Genomic DNA, 12,196 nt, shown 5'->3' with positions numbered 1-12,196 from the left:
TCTTAGGCTCCCTGACCTTTGACTCTTCTCCCTCTAAACTGACCTCTAGTGGACCAACCTATTACCCAACTGTTCTTGTTTCTAGGATGCTGGTTGTTTTATCTTTGCTTTAATCGTATTGATGACTATGATTCCTTGGTCTGGCCCTGATATTCCACTGATACCGTGGACACACTGCCTTCCTTTCTCATCACATAGTCACTCATAGCTGCTGAAGAAAAAATATTCATACTAAAATACTCAAAGTCCAGTTGCAACAGTCAGTTTCAGCCTGTTCAGCTAGAGGAGGATGGGCCCCAGGCTTAAGAAGTCAGCTACAATGAACCAGGAGATGGGGCTATGTCTAATCTCAAATACCACCAAGTGAAAGTCAACTCTAGACATAGCTCATCTGAGTAATCAGTACAAAAGCAGAAAAGATGAGAATATAATTGAAATCCAGGACACCAAGTCCTATTAGACATGATGTCCTCAACATCAACATCTGTGAAACCAAATGCAGACTCCTAATGAGAATTCCTGCTTAGTAAGAAAGCAGTTTGAGGGAAGGAGGGAGAAAGGGAGGAAGGGAGGGAGGGAGGGAGAGAGGGAGACTGCGAGTGAGCTGAGAGAGCATGAGCACCAAGATAAGGACAGAATCCTCATGTCTAGGTATGTTTCTTAAGAAGATCAATTACTTTAATTTTTTGGTGCCATGTCAGCACTCCAGTGGATGAAGGATGGAGACTTAACATGGCATTCTCTTCTTTAATCTTGTTAATAAGCAGGGATCTGGGATTTTAGGAGGACAAATGGACTGATGGTGAAGCCCAGTTGCAGAGGCCACAAAAATCAGTCCCCGTGATGATCAAATATCTGGCCCCTGGTATAGTGCCCAGCTTGTTGAACATGCCAGAGGTACTGTGTAAGGATATAGATTTCTTTCCATCATTCATGTGTATTAAGCCTGTGCAAAGTCCGTAGAAGAGGCAAATGATTAATTATTCTAGGATCAGCTGTTCAACGTATTGAGCCATTTTATAGAACCTCATGATAAGGTAACTTTCAATAGCTAAAGTGCTGATAATGGGCATTGAGTAATGCTTACTATGGCAGAGGCTGTTAGTTGCCTAACTTGTAGTCGTTATTCTTCTCTTCTTTAATAATAGGAACTCTGAGTCTGTTCTGAGCAGCAGAGTGCCCAACATTTCTCAGCCTCTCTTGCAGGACAATGAATTGCTGCTATATCAAATATCAGTCCAATGGTATATGAATATATTAAATACCAAGCCAATGTATGTATGTATGTATGTATGTATCTAAAAGACTAATATGCTAAGTGTCCATCCGGGTAATGACATCATGTAGCAGCGCCCAGCTTCCTCTCCCTATCGACTAGCCTCCTTGGAGTTTCTTCAGCCCAGGAACACGACTTGCTTTACAATCAGGTGGAAACATTTCACACTTTAACCAAATGTCTGTGAAGTGTTTTCCTGTGCCTCATCTCATTTGATCCTCACAGAAGTCCTGGAGTAGGTAGATAGGGGACTAGGTGGAATCCTATTTTCATTAGCCAGAAAACGGAGATTTAGAAAGCTTACAACTTGACCTGACTGAAAAGAAATGGTGGACCTTGAAATGACTTTAAGTTTTCTCACTGCACAGAATATAGTCAAACACTGCTGCAGTTAAATATTTTACCCTTTGTTCTCCCTGCATGATCTACAATAATTTGCTTTGTGTTGATATTTATTGCTGTGTTGCTGACAATTACCTGAAAGAGAAGTTGGGGAGCTTCACTGGGCTGGAAAAAGTTTAGCTAAATCAGAAAGCAGGTCTAATTAAGCAAGTTTATTCTATATATATAAAAGACTAACTTGACTTGCACATGCGCAATACATAAACTGTAAAGCTCTCACTGGCACCAATCGAATGTGTGTGTTTCATTCTGTCATTGTCGATCGTGAATTTAGTTGACAGTTCTATTATAGAATTTCCTTCCAATGTGCATGAATTCATGCACCGGGCCACTAGTATTGATATATTTGGAATTTGTTGGACATAACTTCCAGCAAGGCACCCGTCAGGTGCAAGCTCCTCAGCTACGGACTTAACCCTCCTGGGTGACAGGAATCAGAACATACATGTGCAAGCAGGCAAATGGGACATGCTTTATTCCACACAAAAGCAGCCACAGCAGGCTGGTCAATAGCAGCTTACATACATGCTCAAACAAAAGCGGAGCTTTGCCAAATGGTAACATCAGTATTTTGGCTACAGAAAGGCACGTCTTCGCAGTTTAATTAGGATTCCCAGGCTGAGTCCTGAACAGTCTGATTATGAGTCCCAGGCTCAGAGCAGCCTTGACCATCCAGTGCACTTTAAACAGGGACCCCACAGCACTTTAAAAGACTGAGGGACAGCTAAAAACTCCCTTTTGCTCTTGTCCTTCCCTTCTTTCTACCTGGAATGTGAATCTAATGGTTGAAAATAAAAATTGACAGTTGACCACATTTGGATGGCATAAGTTTCCCCTACTATTCATTGAGCCCTTGTACATTCTAACATTTAGTTGGTTCCCAAATGAGCACCTTCAGTATCACTTGGGTACTTCTTAGAAATGCAAATCCTCAGGCCCTACCCCATCCTGATACAGGTGTTTTCAGCACAGTGTTCAAGGAGCCATCCAAGTGATTCTGATCATGTAACAGACAATTTGAGAAACACTGATTTAGAGGCTGGGGAGAGGAGGAACTACTTAAAGAGACTAAGGAGTGACCAGTCAAGGAGGGAATAATCAGTTTTATCAACTACTGTTGGTAGGTAAAGTGAGAGGACGGAGAACTGACTATTGATTTGATAACAAAAGACAGGGGATTTCTGTGATGGGGATGGTTAATAAAAATTAGGGTATTTCCTGGTGTTCCAGACATGTCAGCTGGTGGGACCTTACATATACACTGTTTTTAAAAAAGAAATTGCCCATTGCTGCTGATGGAAGGGAGTGGGGACTCTCTTCCGGTTCTTTGAGTCAACAGCATTGTATTCTCCGTATGTCCCCTCTCCTCCAGGCCTAGCCAATTAGGCCAAAAGCAGACAACCTAGAGACCAGTTAGGAGGTAAGTGTGGCTATCTGTGCAGCAGAAACCAAATATAATAGGGGTTTATACAAAATACCAGTTTACACCTCACTCATGTTAAAAAGCACAAGATCTGTTCCACCAACTGTCAGGGGCACTTCTTTCTGCTCTTTTGCTTCGCCATTCCTAGGGTGTTAACCTTGTCCACATGCTCCGTGTTCCAGCCAGCACGTAGGCGCTTTCCTCTTCACTGTAAAAACCACCTTTCCTTTCATCCCCCTGGCAGGAGGCGGGGGTGAAATGTAATCTACTCTGGGGAGCCTAAGGCCTAGCTAGAAGTGTGGACTCTATTAGAGAAAGGCCAAACGGACCTTGTGGCTTGTAGCGAAACTCGGACAGTCTTGCTAATTTGATTTTCTTTCTTGGGATTTGATCTGGGTGAAAAATTAGTTACTTTATAGTGGGAAGATAAGCAAGAGCATGCACTAGCCTGGAGATCCACCGACTCCCTGCTGGAAGCTCCTAGAGCTCGTGGGGAGTCTGGAGGAGTTGCAGGTTCCAATCTCTTTGAGGTCCGCGGGACCTGTGGGGACCTGGGTTGAAGTAATTTCCGGGGCTGAGATCCTACTTTCCCTTATTCCGAGGTGTAGCCCGGAATAAACATCCCGGATTACTTGGGGTGATCTCTGTCCCCACAAGGGGCCTAAAGCCGGGGAGACGCAGTAGAGGGGACGCGATGCAGGCGCCTCCTCTCCCAACGAGCTCAGCAGCCGAGGCGGGAATCCTGTGGTTGGGGGCGCGGTCCTCCGCGGGGTCCAGTTGTAGGGAGTGAGGGTTCCGAGCGAGGTGCGGTTTGGCATGGCCAGAGCCCAGAGACGGCCTAAAAGAAGGGGTAACCTTTCTTGTGCCTGGAAGGCGATTTCCGAGCGGCCGAGCAATCCCGAGGGTCTGCATTCGGTGGCGGGGTACAAGGCTATGACAACAGAAGGCTGCCTGACTGGAGTGCCGGGGAGCCTCTGGGAAGCAGCGTCCGGTGACGTGCTACACCGCGCAGAGGGTTCTGGGAGTTGTAGTTCGACCTTGTTTTCGGGCTTGTGAGTCTTGGCCCCGCTGGCTCCTAGATGCCTCTGTCTCTGGCCAGGCTTCCTCGGTGTTTAGAGTGAGATCGAGCCTGGGGTGGAGGAGGGCTGAGCGCGGGTCCTCTAAACCCGAGTGGCTGGAGGGAGGGCGCAGGGAGGCTCCCGGATAGGCGCCCGGCGGCCCGGTGAGGGTCGCGCGCGTCCTCGGGCCTCTGGGTGGACAGAGCGGTGGACCCTGGTCTCGCGGTGGGGGTCTCCTGCACGGCCCAGGGAGGGAGTCGCCGTTCAGCCTGTGGGCAGAGGTGAGAATTTCGGAGGAGTACGCGGTGCCTGCTGTAGAGATGAAAGGAGAAAGGCTGCCCTCTGGCTGGGGCCGGCTCAGGAATGGGCAGCATCCGACTTCTCTGGGAGAGCCCTTTCCCGGAGGGAGAGCTGCTACCTGCATTGCCTGCTTGCCTGTAGGGTGCGCATGCCTCCTTGCCCCCAAACCTACAGATCTGTTTGACTTTTGATAACGACTAACTCTTGTCCTCACAAGAGGACGACACTATTGGGAAGGAGACTAAGATGAGGAAAGTGAGGATTTGAGAAGTCACAAGATTTGTCTAATACCCTTGTTATTTCCGTTTAAGACCCATCGCTTTACTGCGAAAGCAAGTACTGTATCCGAAAAACCAGTGTTCAAAAAGAATTTAGTCTTCCTTCATCTAGTGAGCCTGGAATAGAGCCGGAGTGAATCCTTAAGGGACATACGGATTGACACAGATTCTTTGATTATTATTTTGACTAACGCTCAGCAGATGACAGAAATATGTGTTTAGCTTACGTGTCTAGAGGAGTTCTGTTGAAGTTTAAGGAAGAGGAGGATAGGAGGAGCCTGAGGCAGCCATGGTCATGGCAGTCTTGATTCAGAGAAGTTGTGGGATTATCCCTTGGTTCCCTGGGTGATTCTTTTAGGTGACAAGTAGTTGTGTGTGGCAGTTTTTGCGAGTTTACTGCAAGGCAAGAGTAATCATCCTGGTTCCTTTCTCCGCTTCTAGGGTCACTTTCTGAGGACTGAGACCTCTCCATGCTGGGAACCCAGAAGAAAAGGGCGCGCTCACTGTGCTGCTGATCCCTGCAGCCCAGGTGGGTCTAGGTTACTTCTTTTCCCCCTTCTGTTCTCAGATCATGGATATGGTTTCTTCCATTGTCATGGAATTGCTCAGCTCTGAGTCCTAGACCACTGTGTTTACTCTGATAAACTGAGGAGAGATGAACTTCATGACAAATGTTCCTCACTGCGCAGAACTTTCCCTCCTGGCATGACTTCTCCCCTACCCACTTAGTGCTTAATGCACACTTAGTAGCTCTGCAGGAATGTAATTGGCCTCATGGTGAAAGGCAAAGTAATAAAAGCCACTTGCTCCTATCTCATGAAGTTTACCGAGGAGGTAAGATATAGATAAGTAAAATAGTTCAATAGCAAGAAGAAATATATATATTTAAATGCAAAAATGACTGGCAGGGACAAGTCATAATAGAACCTGGAAGAGGTTTGCCATCCTTTAGAATATTGGGGGGGGTGGGGGAGGGGGAGGAAAGACTGGGATAAAAAGCTGCACTTTCAAAAACAAGAGAGAGTATGGAGTTGGATTGTAGAATACAGGAATGTTCCAAGAGAGAACAGCTTTGGCAAAGAAAAATCTCTAGTCTAAGTGATGAGAGAATTGGAGGTGTGTGTATCTCTGTGGAGTGAGCAGGAGTGTGGTGAGGGAAGCTGGGGTATGTCCTCTTTCCAAAAGTGTCTATTTAGGTACTTTGCCCATTTTTTTTAATTGGATTGTTTATCTTCCTTTTGTTAAGCTGTATGAGTTCCCTATAAATTTTTGAGATTAAACCCTTATTGGAGATAACATTGGCAAATATGTTCTCCCATGCAGTGGGCTTTCTTATTGTTTTGTTGATGGTTTCTTTTGCTGTGCAGAAGCTTTTTATTTTGATGTAGTCCCATTTGTTTATTTTCTCTTTAGTTTCCATTGCTCTAGGTCAGGAGCTGTATTGGTAAAGATATTGCTACAACATATGTCTGCTATTTTGCTGCCTATGGATTCGTCTAACATTTTTATGGTTTCCCATCTTACGTTTAAGTCCTTTATCCATTTTGAGTTTATTTTTGTGTATTGGTGTAAGTTGGTGTTCTAGTTTCATTTTTTTTGCATGTATCTGTCCAACTTTCCCAGCACCCTTCATTGAAAAGACTATCTTAACTCCATTGTATGCTCTTGCCTCCTTTGTCAAATTTAATTGATCACAATGGCTTGGGTCGATTTCTGGATTCTCTGTTCTGTTCCATTGGTCTATATGTCTGTTCTTCTGCAAATACCAGGCCATTTTGAGAACAGCAGCCTTGGAATATAGATTGATATCTGGTATTGTGATCCCTCCAACTTTGTTCTTCTTTCTCAGGATTGCTACAGCTTGAATAGAAGCAATAGACCTGAATGGGTCTTCTTCCATTACAGATGAACTTTTGGAGAGTTTGTTGTAGGTCTGTGAAATATTCTGTTGGTATCGTAATGGGGATTGCATTGAATCTGTAGATTGCTTTGGGTAGTATGGACATTTTAATGATGTTGATTCTACCAATCCATGAACACGGGTATGTTCTTCCATTTGTTTATGTCTTTTTTCAGTGTCCTGTAGTTTTCTGAGTATAGGTCTTTTACCTCCTTAGTTAAGTTTATTACTAGGTATCTTAATTTTTTTCAGTGCAATGGTAAATGGGATTTTTTTTTTTTTTAGTTTCTCTTTCTGTGAGTTCATTATTGGTGTATAAAAAAGCCATAGATTTCTGGGTGTTAATTTTGTATTCTGCTACATTGCTGAATTCACTTATTAAGTCTAGTAGTGTTTTGATGGAGTCTTTGGAGTTTTCAATGTACAATATCATGTCATCTGTGAATAATAACAGTTTGACTTCTTCTTTTCCAATTTGGATGTCTTTTATTTCTTCTTCTTGTCTGATCGCTATGGCTAGCATTTCCAGTACTATGTCGAACAGGAGTGGTGAAAGTGGGCATCCCTGTCTTGTTTCTGTTCTTAGGGGAAATGGTTTTAGTTTTTGCCCATTGGGTATGATGTTGGCTGTAGGTTTGTCATATATGGCCTTTATCATGTTGAGATATGTTCTCTCTATTCCAACTTTGCTGAGAGTTTTTTTTTGTTTTTTATCAAAAGTGGGTGTTGGATTTTGTCAAATGCTTTTTCTGCTTCTATTGATATGATCATGTGATTTTTGTCTTTCAATTTGCTTATGTGATGTATCATGTTTATTTTTTAATTTATTTTTTAAATAAATCTTTATTGTTCAAATTATTACAGTTGTTCCTCTTGCCCCCCCCATAGCTCCCCTCCACCCAGTTCCCACCCCACCCTCTGCCCTTACCCCACCCACACTATCCTCATCCATAGGTGTACGATTTTTGTCCAGTCTCTTCCAGCACCCCACACCCCTTTCCCTCCGAGAATTGTCAGTCCACTCCCTTTCTATGCCCCTGATTCTATTATATTCATCAGTTTATTCTGTTCATCAGATTTTTATTCACTTGATTTTTAGATTCACTTGTTGATAGATCTGTATTTGTTGTTCATAATTTTTATCTTTACCTTTTTCTTCTTCTTCCTCTTCTTAAAGAATACCTTTCAGCATTTCATATAATACTGGTTTGGCAGTGATGAACTCCTTTAGCTTTTTCTTATCTGTGAAGCTCTTCATCTGACCTTCAATTCTGAATGATAGCTTTGCTGGGTAGAGTAATCTTCATTGTAGGTTCTTGCTATTCATCACTTTGAATATTTCTTGCCTCTTCCTTCTGGCCTGCATAGTTTCTGTTGAGAAATCAGCTGACAATCATATGGGTACTCTCTTGTAGGTAACTAACTGTTTTCCTCTTGCTGCTTTTAATATTCTCTCTTTATCTTTTGCTCTTGGCACTTTAATTATGATGTGTCTTGGTGTGGTCCTCTTTTGGATTCCTTTTGTTTGGGGTTCTGTGCACTTCCTGGACTTGTAAGTCTATTTCTTTCACCAAGTGGGGGAAGTTTTCTGTCATTATTTCTTCAAATAGGTTTTCAATATCTTGTTCTGTCTCTTCTTCTGGCACCACAATAATTCGGATGTTGGTACGCTTGAAGTTGTCCCAGAGGCTTCTTACACTATCTTCATATTTTTGGATTCTTTTTTCTTTTCGCTTTTCCGGTTGGGTGTTTTTGCTTCTTCGTATTTCAAATCTTTGACTTGATTCTTGTGATCCTCTGGTCTGCTGTTGGATCTCTGTATATTATTCTTTATTTCATTCAGTGTATGCTTACTTTCTAGTTGGTCCTTTTTCATATCCTCGAGGGTCTCACTAAATTTATCGGCGATTTCTAGGAAATTCTTGAAAAACCTTATAACCGTGGTTTTGAACTCTATATCCAGTGGTTTGCTTTCCTCCATTTCTGTCATTTGTGACCTGTTTCTTTGTCTCCACATTTTGGCTGCTTCCCTGTGTTGCTTAGTGTCCTATAGGGCCCAGTGGCTCAGCCTCCAATGGCCTTAGGTGACCCTGCTAGCGGTTCTAAACCTGTGGGTCATACCCACAGGTTTAGAACCACTAATATAGAGCCTAAGACCATCGGAAAACACAGATATTTACATTACGATTCATTAACAGTAGCAAAATTATAGTTATGAAGTAGCAACGAAAATAAGTTTATGGTTAGGGGTCACCACAACATGAGGAACTGTATTAAAGGGTCGCAGCATTAGAAAGGTTGAGAACCACTGATCTGAGGAGTTGTAATCTGGATGGTCCTACTCTGACCACTGGGTACACTGGCTTTTGGATCTCTAAGGAGGTGCTAATTTAGCCTCTGCCTGAGGCCACCCAGCAGAAACTACAGAGAGATCTGCAGATTCCTCTTCTTTGTTTGGGGTTTGGAGGTGCCCAGATGAGGCCCAGCTGTGAAGCAATGCAAGTTGCTGTGGGGTCTTAGCCCTTCTTTTGGATGTTCTGGGTCTCTCTGACCCAGCTGCAGTTTGTTAGGTAATTTTAGATTGTAAAGGGCCAGGCCATTCATATGCAAAAGCCTCTGCGCACAGCTTGGGTGGGGCGGGGTCTCAGGAAATTAACAGGGTGGAGCAAACAGCTATGGATGATCCTCAGCCCTGCCTTAAGAGGCCCCCGGGTCTCAGTGTCCCTCGGTAATCACTGCAATCATCTCTGAGAGAAAGCCACCCTCAAGTTCTGTCCGATGGCAGACAGTCCAGTTTCTCCATGTGTAAGTCTGGGTCCCCAGAGTCTCACCTAGAACTGGAGTTCAGAGCAGTTGGAAGCTTGTGTCTCCCTCCCGATTGAAAAAGACAACCACATCCTCAGTTGCCAGCCCTTTTCACGCGCGCGCCTCCGTACCTCTGCACTTTACTTCCGCACCTCCTCTGAGTCTCAGTGTGCTTTTCTCTTTTCTAGTTGTAGAATTTCCACTCAGCCAGCCTTTCGGTGGTTCTGGATGATGTCTGTTTTGTCTTTTAGTTGTAGTTTTGAAGTGGTTGTGTGAGGCAGCAATTTCAGGTGTTTACCTATGCCGCCATCTTGGTTTCTCCTTCTGTATCATGTTTATTGATTTACGAATAATTGTACCAGCCTTGCATCCCTGGAATAAATCTCACTTGATCATGATCTTTTTAATATATTGCTGGATGCAATTTCCTAATATTTTGTTGAGGATTTTAGCATTATGTACATCAGGAATACTGGCCTGAAATTCTCTTTCTTTGTAGGGTCTTTATCTAGTTTTGGAATTAGGATAATGCTGGCCTCATAAAGAGTTTGGAAGTGTTCCTTCTTCTTGAATTTTCTGAAATAGTTTGAGGAGTGTAGGTGTTAGTTCTTCTTTGAATGTTTGGAAAAACTCCCCATGTGAAGCCGTCTGGACCTGGGCTTATTTGGTGGGAGTTTTTTGATTACTGCTTCTATTTCATCAGTTGTTTTGGGCCTGATTAAGTTCTGGGAGATTATATTTTTCTAGGAATTTGTCTATTTCATCCACATTGTCCAACTTGTTGACATATAGTTGTTCATTATATTTTCTTACAATCCTTTGTATTTCTGTGCTGTCTGTGGTTACTTCTCCACTTTCATTTCTGATTTTATTTATTGGGGTCCTCTTTGTTTCTTAATGAGTCTGGCTAATGGTTTATCAATTTTGTTTATCCTTTCAAAGGACCAGCTCTTGGTTTCATTGATTTTTTTGTACAGTTTATTTAGTCTTTATGTTATTTATTTCTGCTCTAATCTTTATTATTTCCTTCCTTCTACTTACTCTGGGCTTTTCTTGTTGTTCTCTTTCTAGTTCTTTAAGTTGTAGAGTTAAATAGTTTATTGCTGATTTTTCTTGTTTTTTTGAGATATGCATGTAGTGCTATGAACTTCCTTCTCAGGACTGCTTTTGCTATGGCCCAGAGATTTTGTTGTATATTCATTTTCATTTGTTTCCAGGAAGTTTTTGATTTCTTGATCTCATTGGTAACTCATTCATTGTTTAATAACATGCTATTTAGCCTCTATGTATTTGAATGTTTTGGGGTGTTTTTACTGTAGTTGATTTCTAATTTCATTCCACTGTGTTCTGAGAAGATGCTTGATATGATTTCAATCTTCTTGAACTTGTAGAGACTTTTTTTGTGTCCTAACATGTGGTCTATCTTTGTGAATGACCCATGTGCACTTGAGAAGAATATATATTTTGCTGCTTTGGAGTGAAATGTTCTATAAATGTCAATTAAACCCATCTGATCCAGTGAGTCTCTGTTTCCCTATTAAGTTTTTGTCTGGAAGATCTGTCCAGGGAAGTCAGAGGGGTGTTAAAGTCCCCTACTATGACTGTATTGTCAATCTCTCTGTTAAAGTCCTCTAGAAGTTTTTTTTTTTTAAAATATATTTAGGTGCACCTATATTGGGTTAATATATGTTTACCAGGGTTATATCCTCTTATTGGATGGATCCCTTTAGTGTTATGTAATGACCTTTGTTGTCTCTTGTGATGGCCTTCATTTTAAAGTCTATTTTGTCAGATATGAGTATTGCTACTCCAGCTTTATTTTTCTTTTCCATTCCTTCACTGTCATCCTGTGTTGTTTTGTTTTGAGGTGGATTTCTTGTAGACAGCATATAGTTGGGTCATGTTTTTGTATCCATTCAACTACCCTATACCTTTTAATTAGAGCATTTAATCCATTTACACTTAGGGTTATTATTGAGAGATCCTTATTTATAGCCATTTTAATTCTGCATGGCAAGGTTTCTCTCTCTGTTTCTTCTTCTCAGCAATCCCTTACAGCAATCCCTTTATCATTTCTTGTAATGCTAGTTTGGTGGTGATGAACTCCTTTAGCCTTTTTTGTCTGGAAAGCTCTTTATTTGACCATCTATTTTGAATGATAGCCTTGCTGGATATAGTAATCTTGTTCTCAGAACCTTGCTTTCCATTACCTTGAATACTTCATGTCATTTCCTTCTGGCCTGTAGAGTTTCTGATGAGAAATCAGGTGTCAGCTTTATGGGAACTCCTTTTTAGGTAACAGTTTTTTCTCTTGTTGCCTTTAAAATTCTCTCTTTGTCTTTAAATTTTGGCATTTTACTTACGATGTGTCTGAGCATGGGTCTGTTTTGGCTCTTCTTGTTTGGGGTTCTCTGTGTCTCCTGAACTTGTGTGACTTTTTCCTTTACCAGGTTAGGGAAGTTTTCTACCATTATTTCTTTAAACACCTTCTCTATTCCTTTCTCCCTCTTCTGGCACACCTGCTATTCTAATATTGTGTTTTACATTGTCCCAAAGCTCCCTTAAGCTGTCCTCCTGCTTTTTAATTGTTTTTTTTCTTTTTAGTTCTCTAATTGAGTGATAGTTTCATTTCTGTCTTCTAATTCACTGATTCCATCTTCAGCTTCCCTTAATCTGCTGTGTATTCCTTCCAATGTGTTCTTTGTGTTATGTCATTCTTTATCTCAGACTGTTCTTTTTCATAGTTACTATATC

This window comes from Eptesicus fuscus, chromosome 16 (assembly GCF_027574615.1).
Source record: "Eptesicus fuscus isolate TK198812 chromosome 16, DD_ASM_mEF_20220401, whole genome shotgun sequence".
Taxonomy (NCBI): Eukaryota; Metazoa; Chordata; class Mammalia; order Chiroptera; family Vespertilionidae; genus Eptesicus; species Eptesicus fuscus.
The sequence above is the reverse complement of the archived record's forward strand: the minus strand, read 5'-3'. Positions refer to the sequence as shown.